We start from the raw sequence: 14,767 nt of genomic DNA, 5'->3' as shown, positions 1-14,767 counted from the left end.
CGGGGCGGGGGGCAGGGGGCAGGCAGGAGCAGGAGGGCAGGCAGGAGCAGGAGGGCAGGCAGGGCGCGGGGCGGTCCGGGCAGGCAGAGGGGGGCAAGGGAAGGGGCAGGGGGGGAGCAGGCAGGGCGCGGGCAGCGGGTCGCTCCCGGCACTCACCGACCGCGCGGCTCCGGCCGGCTCCGGGGCCGCTCTGCCGCCGGCTGCGCTTCCTCCTGCACGGACCGCCCCGCCCGCCCGGCCCGGCCCGGCCCCCACCGCCCGACCGCCCCGGCACCCGCCGCCCGACCGGCCCGGCCCCCACCGCCCCGGCACCCGCCGCCCGACCGCCCCGGCACCCGCCGCCCCGGCATCCAGCACCCGACTGCCCTGGCACCCACCTTCTCGGCACCCACCGCCCGACGGGCCCGCGCCTACACTGGACACTGGCACCAGCCAGGGGACACAAGGAAATGGGCACCAGTACCAGGCACTGGGCACTGGGCACTGGGCACCAGGCAAAACCACCAGCACCGACCATCGCGCACCAGGCACCAGCACTAGCCACTGGTACCAGCCACTGGACACTGTCTCTGGCACCAGGCAGTGGATACCAGCACCAGCATGGGCACTGGTATTGTGCACTGGCAGCAGCACCACACAGTGCACGCTGGACACCACACAGGCAGCAGTGGTGCCATGCACCGTCACCACTGCCAGGACCAGGCACTGACACCAGTACAGGCACCAGTACCAGCCACTGGCACCAGCACCAGCACTGAGTGCCATGCGCCGGGTGCTGAGCTCCAGCACCAAGCACTGGCACCAGCACTGGCACCACACACTGGTACCGGGCAGCAGGCAGGGGCAGTGGAGTGGGGATACTGCACACCATGGACAGAGGGCACTGAGTACCACGCACAGGTCCTGAGCAGGGGGACTCCTGACCTTTTGGCAGCCCCCAGACCCACCTGCCAGGCTCTGCTTGCCCCCAGGGGCACGCAGGTTCCTGCAGCCCAGGGGTCCCTCACACCCTGCCCAGCTGTGCCCCTCCTCTCCAGCCCTGACACCCCAATGCCAGGTCTCCGCTGGGATGCTCATCCCTCCAGCTGATACCTGGGCTCCCAGGCAGCCAGAGGGGTATGAACCAAGTGTGCTGGACCCAAGCAACCTGATATGTGCTTGGGCATCAGGAGGATCTGTGGTGGGATGTCGGCCGTGGTGTGAACCTGTGCCCACCAACAGAGCCTTTTCCAGGATGGGTTTGGGGGGCTGCCCTGTGCCTGCCCCCAGGGCATCGTTGGAGGGTGAAACACATGAGGCTGCATGGAGTGAGGGACACAGCTGGCACAAGGGCAAGGAGAGGGATACCGGCACATGTGCCAGTCCCCGGGACCAGAAGTGCTGCAAGAGAAAAGATGCAAATTTTCAGCACCCTCCACCCGCAACCAGGCAGGAGAGACCCTGTGGGAGCTCCAGCCCTCAGTCCTGCTCTTGTGTGAGGCTTTTTTGGAATATCCCAACTGAAAACTCAGCCCAGAGGCCAGACCCCATTGCCTTGGGGCCTTGATCCTGCCACACTCCCACCATCACAAAGCCAGTGTCCCTGTCCCCACCATCACCAGCTGCCAGGGCTCCTTTGGTTCCCTGGTGTTGCCTTGTCCCACTCACCAGTACCTGCTGGGCCCGTGGAGGGGTTCTGGGGCAGCGTCAGCCCTGCCAGGACAGCAGGAAGGGCTGCAGGCAGGGCAGCGCTGCCTGCAACCTCCCCAGGCTCGTGGCTTCCTGCCAGCAAGGAAAACACCAGCGCTGAAGGAGCTGGGCCCAGCACCAGCATGGGGACACAATGTCCCCAACCGCCAGAAGCCATGGCTGTTACCAGCCTTGCCTGCAGCCCTGTGGGCCACAGCCACCCCCCACAGCTCCTCTGCAAGAGGCTGTTCCTCCAGTGTCCCCTCCTGGCCACAGGGTCAGGGCTTTCAGTTCAGACATAGCCCCAAAATTCCTGCCCCATGGCTCTGGTTGTGGCTGGCAGGAGATGGCCATCCCCGACCAGAGCAAGAGCTGAGCCTTGAGGGGACAGTGGGGACTGTGGGGACCAGCCTGCCAGCCAGGGTGTCTGGGTGGAAGGCAGCACAGGAGCATCCCAGCCCCACATCCAGACCTGGCATCCTCCTTCAGGGCAGCGGGAGATACACCAGACTGGGTCCCCTCAGTGCTGCCACGTCTCTGGGGAAGCTGCAGGGAAAGCTAGAAGGTGCAGGGGCAACGGGAGATGCTGCCAGCCTGGCCTGGTGGAAAAAGGCTTGATGGGGACATGGCACTGCCACGGCTTCACTGCTCTGCCCTGCCCTGGGCAGGACACCCACGTGTCCTGTGTGTCCCCTGTGGGTCCTGAATGGGCATTTTGCTGAAGGACTTTGGGCTTCTCGGGAGGGTCCTTACTGCCAGGGGTTCCAGTGCATGATGTCCCTGCTTCTTGGTGCTTGGGGACAGGGTGGGTTTTGCTGGGAGCCAGTGCCCAGCCAGGTGTCCTGTCCCCAGGGTGTGGGACAGAGCTCCTGTTCTGCAGCTGGACAGTCTCCCCTGTGCTGGTGGCTGAGCATGCCATGGGGTGGGACAGGGCCACCACAGGTTCCCTACTCCAGCCATGTCCCTGCCGTGTGACACTGCTGTGATGCCCTCGGCCAGCGTCACTCTTCCCAACACCAAGCCCCCAAAACTGGCTTGTGCAGAGCCCCAACATCTTCCCACAAGCAGAAACCTGTCCTTCCCAGGAGACCCAGGGATACTGGGGGCAGGGCTGTGCACATGGGGCCAGGGCAGCCTGGGGATGGGCGCAGGGCAGAGAGTGCCCCAAATTGCAGCTGAATCCTCCTGGGATTGAATTACCCACAGCTCTTTGCAAAGGGAAAAGCTGCTTCCTTCTGGCCATTGCAACAGCAAACTACATTTCTCACCTGCACTGAGGAGCTGGGGCTGCACAGGCTCATTCTGCTCACAATGGTGCCCACCACTGCCCTGCCTGCCCAGCCTGGTCCCAGGTGAGTGCGGACACTGGGCTGGGGGCTGCACCCCTGGCACCTATGGAGCAAGCAGGAGAGCTCCAGCGGGTGATGGGACCCTGCCTGGCCCTGGCAGCACTGTCCCTGTGATGGGGGACAGACGCTGGTGGGTGCTGAGCTGGCCGGACGCCCAGTGGTCAGAATGCCCTGCTGCCAGCACCCTGCCTGCAAGCTTCAGTCTCCCCTGCCTGCCCACTGTGGCTGGTCCCTCCATCCTGGAGCCTGCTGGGCTTGCAGCTCCCAAAGTGTGGTTTGCCCTGTAAAGAGACTCAGTGAGCTCCCAGGGGTTGGAAGGAAGGGAAGAGGGAGGCCTGGGATTTTTTTTGGAGAAGCTGGGAGGTAAAACCCTCCTCTGACCAGCTCTAGCACTGGGAGAGGGGACCCGTAACAGCTCTGTGCTTCAGTTTCCCTACTGAGGACTGAGATTAGGGGTGCAGCAGAGCATGCACCATGCATAACCAGCATCACAGCACCCAGCTTTTGGGTTCTGAAAGCTGCGAAACACCTGCACAGACACCCCCAGGGCTTCTCTGCTCCCACAGTGTTGCCCAGAGGAGAGCCACCGGCAGCCCCTGTCCCTTCACTGGGCCTCACCACTGCCAGGTTTTCACATCTTGAGCTGTGTCCCCAGAGAAAAACTCATATATTTTGCTAAGCAGGCATAAAAAAAGAGGCAGCATCCTCCCAGGTGTCCTGCCATAACCCCAGCCCTGCCTGCCTGTGCACAGCATGTCCCTGCTCGTGCGGGGGATGTCGCTGTGGCACTCTCCAGCAGCAAGTTTCTCTTCCTCCCAGCGCCTCAGGACTTGCTCATTTTGGCTTTTTGCCCTGGATTTCCATGCACATCTCTGTTCATAAGCGGCTCTGCTTGCAGGGAGTTGCGAGGCTGCACGCCAGGCACAGCTCAGGTCGGGGGGACCCCGAGACCCTGCAACAGCACCCTGTGTCCTCAGTGCTTTCCCTCTCCCAAAGGGGCTCCAAAGTGAAGCTCACCTCATTAGCACCTCTGAGCTTTTTGGGGTAGAGACATCCCACATGCCACTGTCCCGGACTGCAGACCCCGCACAACTGCTCTGAGCAGGGTGCTAGCTTTAATCTGAAGTGCCTCCATCCCAGCTGATGTCCCTCCCTGGCATCTCACCACAGCAGCTCCCATGTCATTCCTCACAGGCTCTGGCGCCAGCTCTGCGGCAGCTGGGCTGGTTGCAGTCTCCTTGGGAAAGCCCTTCCAGCCTCAGCTGCAGCTCTCCTGGTCAGGATCTGGCAGCTTTCTCCTTTCCAGCCTCAATTTCCTGATGGCCAGTTTGTTCTTGGGCCAACAGAGTCTTTAATAGCTCCTTTCCTCCTGGCCATTGGCGCAGCAGTGACGTACCTGGAACCTGTCCCGCAGCAGCAAGCTTACAGCACCGCTGGTGGGCATTGGGTTAATCCAGGTCCTCTGGCAAGGAAAAGGACCAGGAGTAACTACATCCTCTGTGGACCCTATAAGGTCCCTACCAGGCTGAGGTGGCCACCATGGCACCTGTCATTTGGGCTGCTGCCTAAAGGCAAGGTGTCCCCAAAAGCTGATGAATTCAGGGTCACAGCAGCATCCCTCCTTCCTCCTCAAAGCTCACCAGCCCAGTGTCAGTGTCAGGCAGGGAGCTTCAACCCTCTTCTCCCATGTCACAGATAAACTCCTGAACACCAAGGCTGGGGAGGGCACTGCCACCAGGGCAGGTCCTGGGCCCTCCTGGGGCTTGTTAATCTCCTCAGGGGTACTTTGACCCAGCTGTGGGTGACTCCCGTGGGAGCAGGGTCTCCGGTAGGTGCGGGTGGTCCATGGAAGAAGTTACAGCTGAGTTTTCTTTCTTCTGGCAGATGCTGAGAATGTGGAGGAGGTGGAGGCTCTGGCACATCAGGGGACCATGGGGACGCTCCTTCCCAGGCTGCTGGGGACCTCAGGGACAACACAGAGAGCCCTTGTCCCAAAAGGCCCCTGCAGCAGAGACCCTATAAATGCTCCAAGTGCAGGAAGGGCTTTGTGCAGAGCTCCCACTTGCGAACCCACATGGGACAGTGCCCCTACAAGCATCCCACCCATGAGGATGGCTTCAGTGACACCTCCATCCTCACCAAGCACCAGTGCACTCTCATGAGTGCCCGTATCAGTGCTCCCAGTGCTCCCTTCAGCCTCAGCGCCGACCTGCTGCAGCACCAATGGGATATGTGGGTGCTGCTGTTAGACAGGGGACGCATCCAGCCCCAGCCTCTGCAATGCATGGGGCAGCTGGTGTCACTAGGGTCCGTCCTCCGGAAACCAGGCACCTTGAAAATGTGGTTTTGTCTGTAATGGGAGCTGGGAAGGGGGACACCCATGAGAGAGGGAGGTTGTCGTCACACACAGCCAGCAAACGCACTCAGGGAGGTTAAGACACTGGCACTGGCTGCCCTGGCTGCTCTGGCAATGCCCCAGGAGCTGTGCCCATCACCATCCTTCATTGGCTGCAGAGCATCACAGCATCAGGCAGACCTGCATCCGTGCAGCTCTGGGCCCCCAGGCACTGAGGATCGTCCTGCCCCCAGACAGACAGGACAGACAGCCCAGCACCAGGCTGCACCGCACGGACAGGAGGTGACTCAGGGCTCACCTTTCCCTGCTGGCGGGGGATGATGGGCACCAGCCCCCCTCCCCAGGACTCCTGCAGTCTGTGCAGATGGAGGTAAGTAAGTCCTTCAAATTCAGTGTTATTCACCAGGAGGTAGATTCAGGGAATGAAAACCTAAATCTGCCCTTTTCAGCATTGGAAAGCATCACTCCCTACTCCTTGTCCCCCCATCCTGCTGGAGCCACAGAGGGAAGTTTGGGCACGGCAGAGTTGTTCAGCATTTGTCCGTCCGGTGCAGGTGATGGGGCAGAGCTGTGGCAGCGCAGCCCCAGCCAGGGAGAGTTGCTGCCAGTCCAGGAGCAGCAACCCCTCATCTGGAGCCTGAAGTTCAAATATTTAATTTCTTAGCAAGATACAACTCCAAATTGAGCTCCGAGAGCCACGTCTGGCAGTCTTGCATGGATTCTTGGAGGGTTTATAGGTGATGGAGAATCCTCACATGGAAAACCTGCTGCACCGGAGCCCAAGCTGCTGTTTTGGAGTTGTCCTGTGTGGGACTTGCTGAGCTGGGATCCGGCAGGCGATTCAGAGCTGTGCACTCCTTGAGTAAATGGAGGAGCTGAACTCATGCGTCACTATTTGTTGCTTAAAACCAGCCTAATTTCCTGCAATTGTTTGCAGGGGAAAAAAAAAAATTCAACAGAAAAAAACCAACCGAAAGCTTGGTGCCCACCCAGGCAATGCCCTGTGCTAGAAGAGGTAATGAAGAGGGAGGTCCTCATGAGATGCCACAGTGCTTCCAGAGGAAGGTGCTCTGGCTCCGTTTAGCCCAGGAGACAACCTCTGTGATTTGAGGAGGAGCCTGAGAAAACCAGGAGAAACAGGAGAAAAAGCCAACCTTTTGCTTTCTTTTTTTTTTTAATGGACCCATGAGCTCGCCTGCAGTCCCTACCACTTCCCAGCAGCCCAAAACTGAGGGGGCAGCCCCATGGAGGGGGCCGGGGGCCAGGTTCCCTGCATGGGCAGCTGATGGCAGGTCTGGGTGCTGCAGGGGACCATCCCCAACCATGGGACATCCAGCCAGGAGGAAAGTGCTGGGCTCAGCAATTCCTGCAATAGCCATCCATAAAAGATCTTGGGTCTTCACAGCAGTACCATGGCAGGGTACCCACAGCCCCTGGATCCTGCGTGACTGAACACAAGCTTTTAGGATTTTTTGCAGGATACCAGTAACTACAGAGATCTCACAGGATGCCTCAATTTGCTGGTGCTTCACACACAGCAAAAAGGGCATTAATTTGTTTAAAAAAACAAACCAGAAAGCCGCAGGCACATCCCACTACTGGGCATCCTTCCTCTGGGGAACTGGAACGCATGCAGCATCAGGGTTGGTGAAGCTTCCCCAGCTCCTCCCAGGGGCTCTCCCAGTCACCAGGACACAAAAACTCATGGACAGGTCGTGTTTGCTGAATATTTCCCTTTGGCTCCTGGGGAGACGCAGTGCCATGGCACAGGCACAGGAGGGTGGTGATGTTCTTTCCAGCCCATCGGTAACAGGATGAGGTAGAGCAGCGTTTTCTAGAGGGAAAGGTTTTGCAACCAGCTGGGGGAGCAGCTCAGGGAGACCCCCCAACGCAGATGGTGGCTTCTCACCAAACCTTGGTGGGACTGAAGACTTTTTTGAAGCTGAGGAGAGCTCGTAGGTGGTCAGTGTGTGAAAAGGGCACAGGGATGAGTTGGGCCAGTGCAGTAATGGGAAGCCAAACACCAAATGGTTTAGTGGGCATGGTTGATGGTTGGACTCGATGATCTTGAAGGTCTTTTCCAACCTAAATGATTCTATGACAAATTCAGGCTGTGTGAAACAAAGCCAGATGGATGGGATGATTTCTTTTGGGACATTATAGGGCTCCCTCCGTGGGCCCCTCTGCTGTGCGATGTCTTCTCCAAGGTGTTTGCCTTAATTCTCAGCTGCCTCCTCATTAAAAAGCAGAGCGAGGCTGGGGGGTTATGGAGGGAAGGGCCACGGGGTGGCCCAGGGAGCAGGAGGCATTAGTGGGGTAAGCATCTGTAAGGGGAACCCCATGGGGTCGGTGCCACCAAGCACAGGGGCTCAGCTGGGCACCTGGCGAGTGGGGAAGAGGCACTGGGGGCTACGGGCATGGAGGGGACCGGTCATGCATCTCTGAGGGGGTGATGTGATGTAGGGAGCACAGACCAGCTCACGGGGACAAAGCTGCCAGGAGTGGGTGGTCTGGGGCCTCATGGCAGCTATAGGAGTTTGTGTTCCATGCCCTTCAGCAGCACAGCCCCATTTCCAGCACCTGGGTAGCGAAACTCCAGCATGGTACAAAATTCAGCTCCTGCCCCCCGGGCCAGGCTGGCAGCCTGTGCTCAGCATCCCATCCGGTGGGTCCCAGGGCTGAACCTGCCCTTCAGTGTAGCATGTGGGCACAGCCTGGTGTGGGCATGCAACCTGGAGCCCCACAGCCGTGCCCCATTGCACAGGCCCTTGGCACCCACATGTGCCCAGTGCCCATGTGCAGAGTCGCAGCCCTGCACTGCTTGTCTCCAGGTAGTCTGCCTGTGGCACGCAATGAGTTTTCTCAGTTCTTGGTTCTTTCTTAGGGAAAGCAATGTGTCTCAAAGGATGGCGGCAGCTTTTAAAGCCAAAATGGAGCCTGGAAATCACCTGCAAAAGCTGCTCGATGGGAAGGATTGCCTACGGTGCCACAATGTGTCCCATCACTTGGGTCAGCACATGGGCTGCACGCACCGGGGGAGGTCGGGGCCATGCACCTGTCCTGCAGCAGGCCCAATCCTGCCTTTGACACCGGCTCCTGGGATTCAGCTCTGTACCAAGGGGCAGCGCAGGCTTCTCTGCAAAACTCCCTGAGGCTCTGGTGCTCACCCTGCAGCAAAAGCACATCCCCTGAAAGGGTTGACAGCTCCCCAGATCTGACAGGATCTGTTGCCAGCTCTGTCCTGCACATGTTGTGCTCTCCTGATGTGACATTTCAGCCACCCCGCAGGCCTGTGAGTGGGGGACAGGGATGCTGGCGGCACCGCGGGGATGTGCAAAACACAGCAGGTGCTTTGCACAGCTGGGGCATACGTGCACATGTGGTGTGCATGGGTGCTGGGCACCCATCTGCCTGCCTGGTTCACCCGTGTGCCTGTGGGAGAGGTGAGGACGCTGCAGAGGTGCATTTGCAACACCTGGTGCATTTGGGCTCCTCCAAGCTTATGCTGTATGCCATCCACATACATGGGGGATGTTAAAGCTGCGGCTGCAGAGCCCAAAGCCTTTCTGGTTTAAGCTCTGCTCTGCCCTGGTGGGGGGATGCTGCATTCCTCAAGGCTAATGAGTCAGGTAAATAATCCAGTGGCTAGGCTGGCACAGCCGGAACCAGCATTGCACGAGTCGGCCGGCGTCTGGCCTGCTGCCTGCCTCTTTCTGGGTTCGCACCGGCCGCAGGAACCGGGAGAGGAGCTGGTTTCCTTATCGCCGTCCCACACTCACCCTCCGTCCCTCTCCCCTGCGGCTCCCCAGCCCAGCCGGCCGCCGGGTCATGTCGGGGCTTGGCAGTGGCGTGGGGGAAGCGTGCATTGTGGCTGCCCACTGTGGCCCAGCTGGAGGAGAAAGCAAGGATTTCCTGGCCCGGGGCAAGTCCTTCCCGTCTCCTCCCAGCATCTGAGCGCTTTGGGGCTGAGGGTGGGCTGTTCCCAATGGGCTTTGGACCAGGAGCCAGTGGCTGTCCCTGCACAGAGCTGCCACCAAATGTGTAAGCAAGCAGGAGGCAAGCACGGAGCTGGGCCACTTTGGTTGACACCAGTGCCAAAATCTCCCCTGCCAGCTCTGTCCTACCCACATGCAGAATCCCCGCTCAGGCAGAGCATCTGGCCAGCATGGAGGAGATGTCCCCCTCCACACCCTGGGTGCTCATGCATCCTCATCTGTAACGTGCCACGGGGACAGGGGTGGTGCGAGGTGGTTCCGTGCTATTGCATGGGGACTTTGGGAAGAGCAATTCACCCATTGCCAACCTCAGCCCAGCACCCATGGCACATCAGTGCTGTGGGATTTGTGTCCAACAGGCCATAATCTGCAGCTGCCTGCTCAGAGCCAGGCAGCAGCAAACAGCCGGGGATGCCTTCCAAGGCTAAACACTTGCTTGCATGCAGAGACCTGGAAAACTGGTTGTAAGAGCCCCATCTGGGGGCACCTGCTTGTGCAGCTCACGTGCTTGGCCACAGTTTTCCCTCCTCAAATGTCACTTCTTCTTGCGAAGGAAGAAGCCGGGCCGAAGCGGGGGCACCTGCTGGCACCCACCTCTCAGCGGGCTCCCTGCAGGCACCGCTTTTGCTTTTGCTGCAAACAGCCGCGCTAGGCAATGCCGCAGCTTCCTCTGTGCTGCAACCGCATGGAGGTCTTGCTAGGCAACTATACCTGCTGATGTTTTTTTTTAGGACAAGGGGCTGATTTCCTGCTATTTTTCTGTGATTCAAAGTTTCCAGTCCCGGGGATGGCTGCAGCAGAAGGGCTGTTACCTGTCTCCTGGCCCACAGCATCCCCAGCACTCTGCCATCCTCCCCCTTTGGCCCCTGCCCCAGGGATGGAGCAGGGATGGCACCGTCTTTGCTGTGGCAGTCCGAGGATGGTCTCCCCACGGGCAGCAGGCACACCCTGCACAGCACCCAGCTCCCAGCTAAGCCCTTGGCTCCGGCTCTCTCCCAGCAGAGGTCTGGTTTCTGTCCTGCCGTCTGCTTGTCCTCCCTCGCTTCAAACAGTCCCTGTTTGTTTGGCTCTCACTGCTGGCTGGAGCCGGGGCCGCGTGCCTGGGCCGCCTGTGCACAACGGCTCCTTGTTCACCGCCTCCCTCCCTGCTCGCCCCTCGCCTGCTTTAGCAATTATCCCAATTAGCCATGGCCTCTCCTTGCTCCCCGGCTGCACCACAGACCCTTGTCCCTCCTGCTCCATGCCAGTGGCAGCAGCGCTGCTGCCCAGAAAGAACCACCTCTGGCCCAGTGGGATGTAGGCACCGGGGCAATGGCTGCTGGCTTCCTGGGTTGTGCAAAATCCAGGTGTTTGGGGCCCATGTTGGATCCCAGGGCTCTCTTCAAACCTCTTTGGGGCTGGAAGAGGATGAGGAAGCTGTGCCTGGACCTGCAGCTCCTGGGGTGCCAGCCCTGTGCCACTGACATCTGCCTGTGCTCCTTCAACTCGCCTTGGTGGGTGCTGCCTGTCCTGCCCCAACAGTGCAGGGTGCTCTCCCTGCCTCGCTCCCCAGGAGCGTGGGTGCAGGCTTCCTGCAAGCCATGACCCACGTGCTACCACAGTGGCACCGTCCTCCCACAGCCGCTGGCTCGGCAAGAGCCTGGGGCCAGCGGTTGAAGTTTCCACCCACCGACGCAGGCTGGGGCAGCTGTGCGGCCCCACGAAGGGGGACTTTCCACAGCAGTTCCCAGCAGGGCCGTGCTTTGGAGCTGCCTTCCCCTCTGCCCTCCTGAGCCTGCAGAGAAGCTGGGGCGCAGCCTCTGGGGAGGTGCTGGGCACAGGAACACCCCCATCGGCAGAGCCCAGCAGAAGGACTGGGGCCATTTATTCCTGCACCCTGGCAGTGGCTTGTACATCCCCCCGGATCTGAAATCCAGGGCAGGCAACACCCCGTATCCTCTCCCCATGGCATGGTCCTGAGCCGTGGCCAGCCCCTGCCATGGTGATCACTGCAGTGTGGAGGCAGCGTGGAGGCAGCATGAGCAGCCCCCCCGGCAGGCTCCTGCCCATGCTCTGCCAGCAGCACCACGCTGCAGCCATGTGGGGACACAGCACTTTAGCAGGGGCATCACCAGGCAGGGCGAGCAATGGGGCTGCCACTCCCGGGATGGCTCCGAGCAGCCCATCTTGCACTGACAGCAGCCCCGGGCTCCTGGGGTTTGATCTTTACCACTCGAGCCGGCCTGTCTGCTCCCATTTGTATCTGTCATGCTGCCGAGGGATGCGAGCGCTGGGCTCGCGCAGCCTGGCAGCTTAGCTCTGGCACGTGGGCAGCCGCCGGGCAGGCAGCCCCTGCGCTGGTGCAGAGCCTCCTCTGCAGCTCTGCTGGCCCCAAAGCCCTGTGCGTAGATCAGGGTCCTGCAGAAAGCCAGGGCCTGGGTGAGCCCTGGCAGGTAGGGGGCTCCCCAGAGACCCCTTCTGCCTTGCTGGGAGACGGCCCTCATCCCCAAGCCTGCACCCAAAACTGCACCTTCTTCCCCATCCATAGGACCGTGACAGCTCCAGAGCATCCTGGGGGCTGTGTGGGTGCTCAGCACCCTGCACAGCTTCTCTCCCCCCCCCAAACTCACACGTGCCCCCAGCAGACAAGGACGTGGCTCACGGTGGTACAAGTCTTTCTGGTTACCCCTGTCCTGTCCTGGGGACACAGCACAGTCCTCGATGGCACCCCGATGGCTCTCCCAGCAGTCTGGGCGTGCCAGGTCCCCTTCCAGTATGGAGCACTGGTGTCCATTACATGGAAAGACCTCATCTTCCCATGTCACACAGAGGATGGAGCTGTCTCCAGTGTGACCACTCGCTTCTCTGCAGCCTGCACTGGGCTGTGGCAACCCCCTCCTTCCCAGGTTTCCCCTCCAGCCAAGGCACCAGGCTGTGTGTCCTCTCTGGAGGGAGCAGTGGGGAAAGACAGGCCAGGAGGTCCTTCTGTAGCATCCCAGGATGGCTCCTGACACCAAATATATTGGCTAGGTCCTTGGAGGACTGAAGAAATCAGGGAGAGAAAAGAGGTGATGGAAACCCCAAGGCCAGATGATGCTGGCAGCCCCGGGAAACCTCCCCAGTGGCTGGTACAGCACACTGTCCATGCCCCGCAGGATGCAGCCCCCTCCCACGGACCGTCTGCCATGGGCTGGCTCTACAAGGCTCCCAGCTTCCACCCTAGGCGATGCTGGGGAGCTCACCAGCTCTCGCGTTTTCTCGTGCCTCCTCCCCCCAACCACCCTTCCCCAGGTCTGCAAGCTACTGCTCTTCCCCCAGCTGAAGCTCTCCCTGCCACATGCTCAGAGCAAGCACCGTCTCAGCTCCCCGTGCACAAACCACAGCGAAGGAACACCTGCTCCGGCGGCCCCCATGCACCTGGTAGCTGCTGTGCCGCAGGAAGCTGCTGTGCCGGAGCAGGAGCTGTGCTGGGGCAACTCCTGGCCGTGCACCCACACAACTCCCCAGCAGGGTGACAGGCATGCAGGGGAAACAAAAGCCTTGGGTCAACACTCAAATTCACCCAGCTGATCTAGAAATACAGCCGTGGTGCTCCATATAAGAGCATCGGTTGCCCAAGCTGAGCAGAAGGGATAGCAGGAGACCTGGGGCTGTTGCCAGCTGCTGGGAGCAGGGATGGGGGAGCACTTTGTGCCCCCAGGTCCTGCCGGGAACCCTGGGCCGGCCACATTGGGACAGCAAGATCCCACCACCCGCAGGCATGGCCATGGCCTTGTGTGCAAGGCTGTGTTCAGAGCAAGGGGTGGCAGCAGCCAGGAAGCCAGGCAGGGCTTGGTGGGTCCCATCCACTTCATTCAGGGAATTTTTCCTGAAAAAGCTGACATTCTGCTGCAAAATCAAATTGCTTGTTCAGTGCTGGGCTGCTCTTTGGAGCCGTGCCCCCACCTGAGGCAGCACCCAGGAGGGACAAGCAGGAGCTTGGGCACCTCTTCACCCATGCCAGGACCACCTTGCCCCACTGTGCTGCTGACAGGCATCTCAAAGGCACACGCAGCCGCCTTGCCACCTCCTTCTCCCTGACCCAGTTTGTGTCTCGCCGCTGCATCCTGGTGAGCAGCGCTGTCAGGTTACAAGTGCAGGCAGCGCCAGGCTCTCCCAGGGAGCCAGCAAAGCAAACCTTAAATGTCACCACAATTACAAGGCGTCTGCCTCAGCCCCAGCATCGCCGGCACCAGAGCTGCTCCACCAGCCCTGCACCCGCCCAACCTGGCCAAGGAGGGCTGGGAACAGCAGCTGTATCCCAGCTCTGGTACATGCTCTGGTTTCTAGTGAGCCTCAGATCCCTTGGGCTTTGTTAAACCCAGCATCAGCTGGGCTGGATGGGAAGGGGGAAGGTTACTGCAGAGCTGCCATTTCTATTTCTAGGCCATCCCTTGTCCCATTTTGCTTGGGTGCAAGGTGTTTTCTAAAGCACATGGTTCTTCCTTGCACCCTCTTGCCCCTGAAATGCAGCTCTGGGTCTTTGTGGTCACCCCCTGCCTGAGCCAGCAGCCCCAGGGAGCTCCAGATCTCCCCATCAGCCCCTGGTAGCACTGCAGGACCAGAAGTGAGTTTCTGAGGTGACTGCGGTGCTGTGGGGTCACCAGCAAGACGTACAATCCTCCTTGCCTTGGGAGTCTGTGGGACTGTGCACACACAGGGCTGGGAGAGTTGCAGCCCGCAGATGAAGAAGGGGGCTCTGATGGGAGCAGGGGGCCCCACTTGCCCCATGGGGACTGTGGCTGGTCCCACTCCCATAGCTAAGTCCAACCCCCTGCTCAAAGCACGGCCAGCATGTTGCTCTGGACCTCGTGCAGGGCAGCTTTGAACGTTTCCAAGGCTGGAGATCCCACCACATCTCTGCACCCCAGTCCAGTGTTTGACCCTCCAAGTGAAAAAGCTTTTCCCTACATAGCTATAGGGAAATACAGCTGGAATTTACCACATCCTAGCTTGTGGCTATTGATCCTCATCCTCTCTCCCTCCTCCCATGAGATAACTGTGGAGAGCAATAAATTTTCCATGAGTCTTGCCTTCTGGCAGCTGAGCAACCCCAGGTCTGCAGGCAGGGAGCTGGTGGGGAGGGGAATGAAGGTCACCGTATCTGAGGAGAGAGGAGATGGTCTCTCTGGCCCTGCTGCCTTGACCTCCCCCCAGCCCACGCGCATCCCTCCTCCTCCTCCCTGCCCTCCTGCCATCGGTGCGGCACCAGCAAGGTGGGCACCCACTTCACACCAAGGGCTTCCAGAAATGGCCATAGTAGTAATCACTAAACTGAAAGAATAGTAAAAATAATGATTATACCCCTTGGGATCTGTTGGGGCTTTAGGAACATCCATAACCTTCAAGCTGGCCATACTACCATGTGTGTAGATCTGTCA

The sequence above is a fragment of the Haliaeetus albicilla genome, chromosome 26 (assembly GCF_947461875.1).
Source record: "Haliaeetus albicilla chromosome 26, bHalAlb1.1, whole genome shotgun sequence".
NCBI classification, from domain to species: Eukaryota; Metazoa; Chordata; class Aves; order Accipitriformes; family Accipitridae; genus Haliaeetus; species Haliaeetus albicilla.
This window is presented reverse-complemented; position numbering follows the sequence as displayed.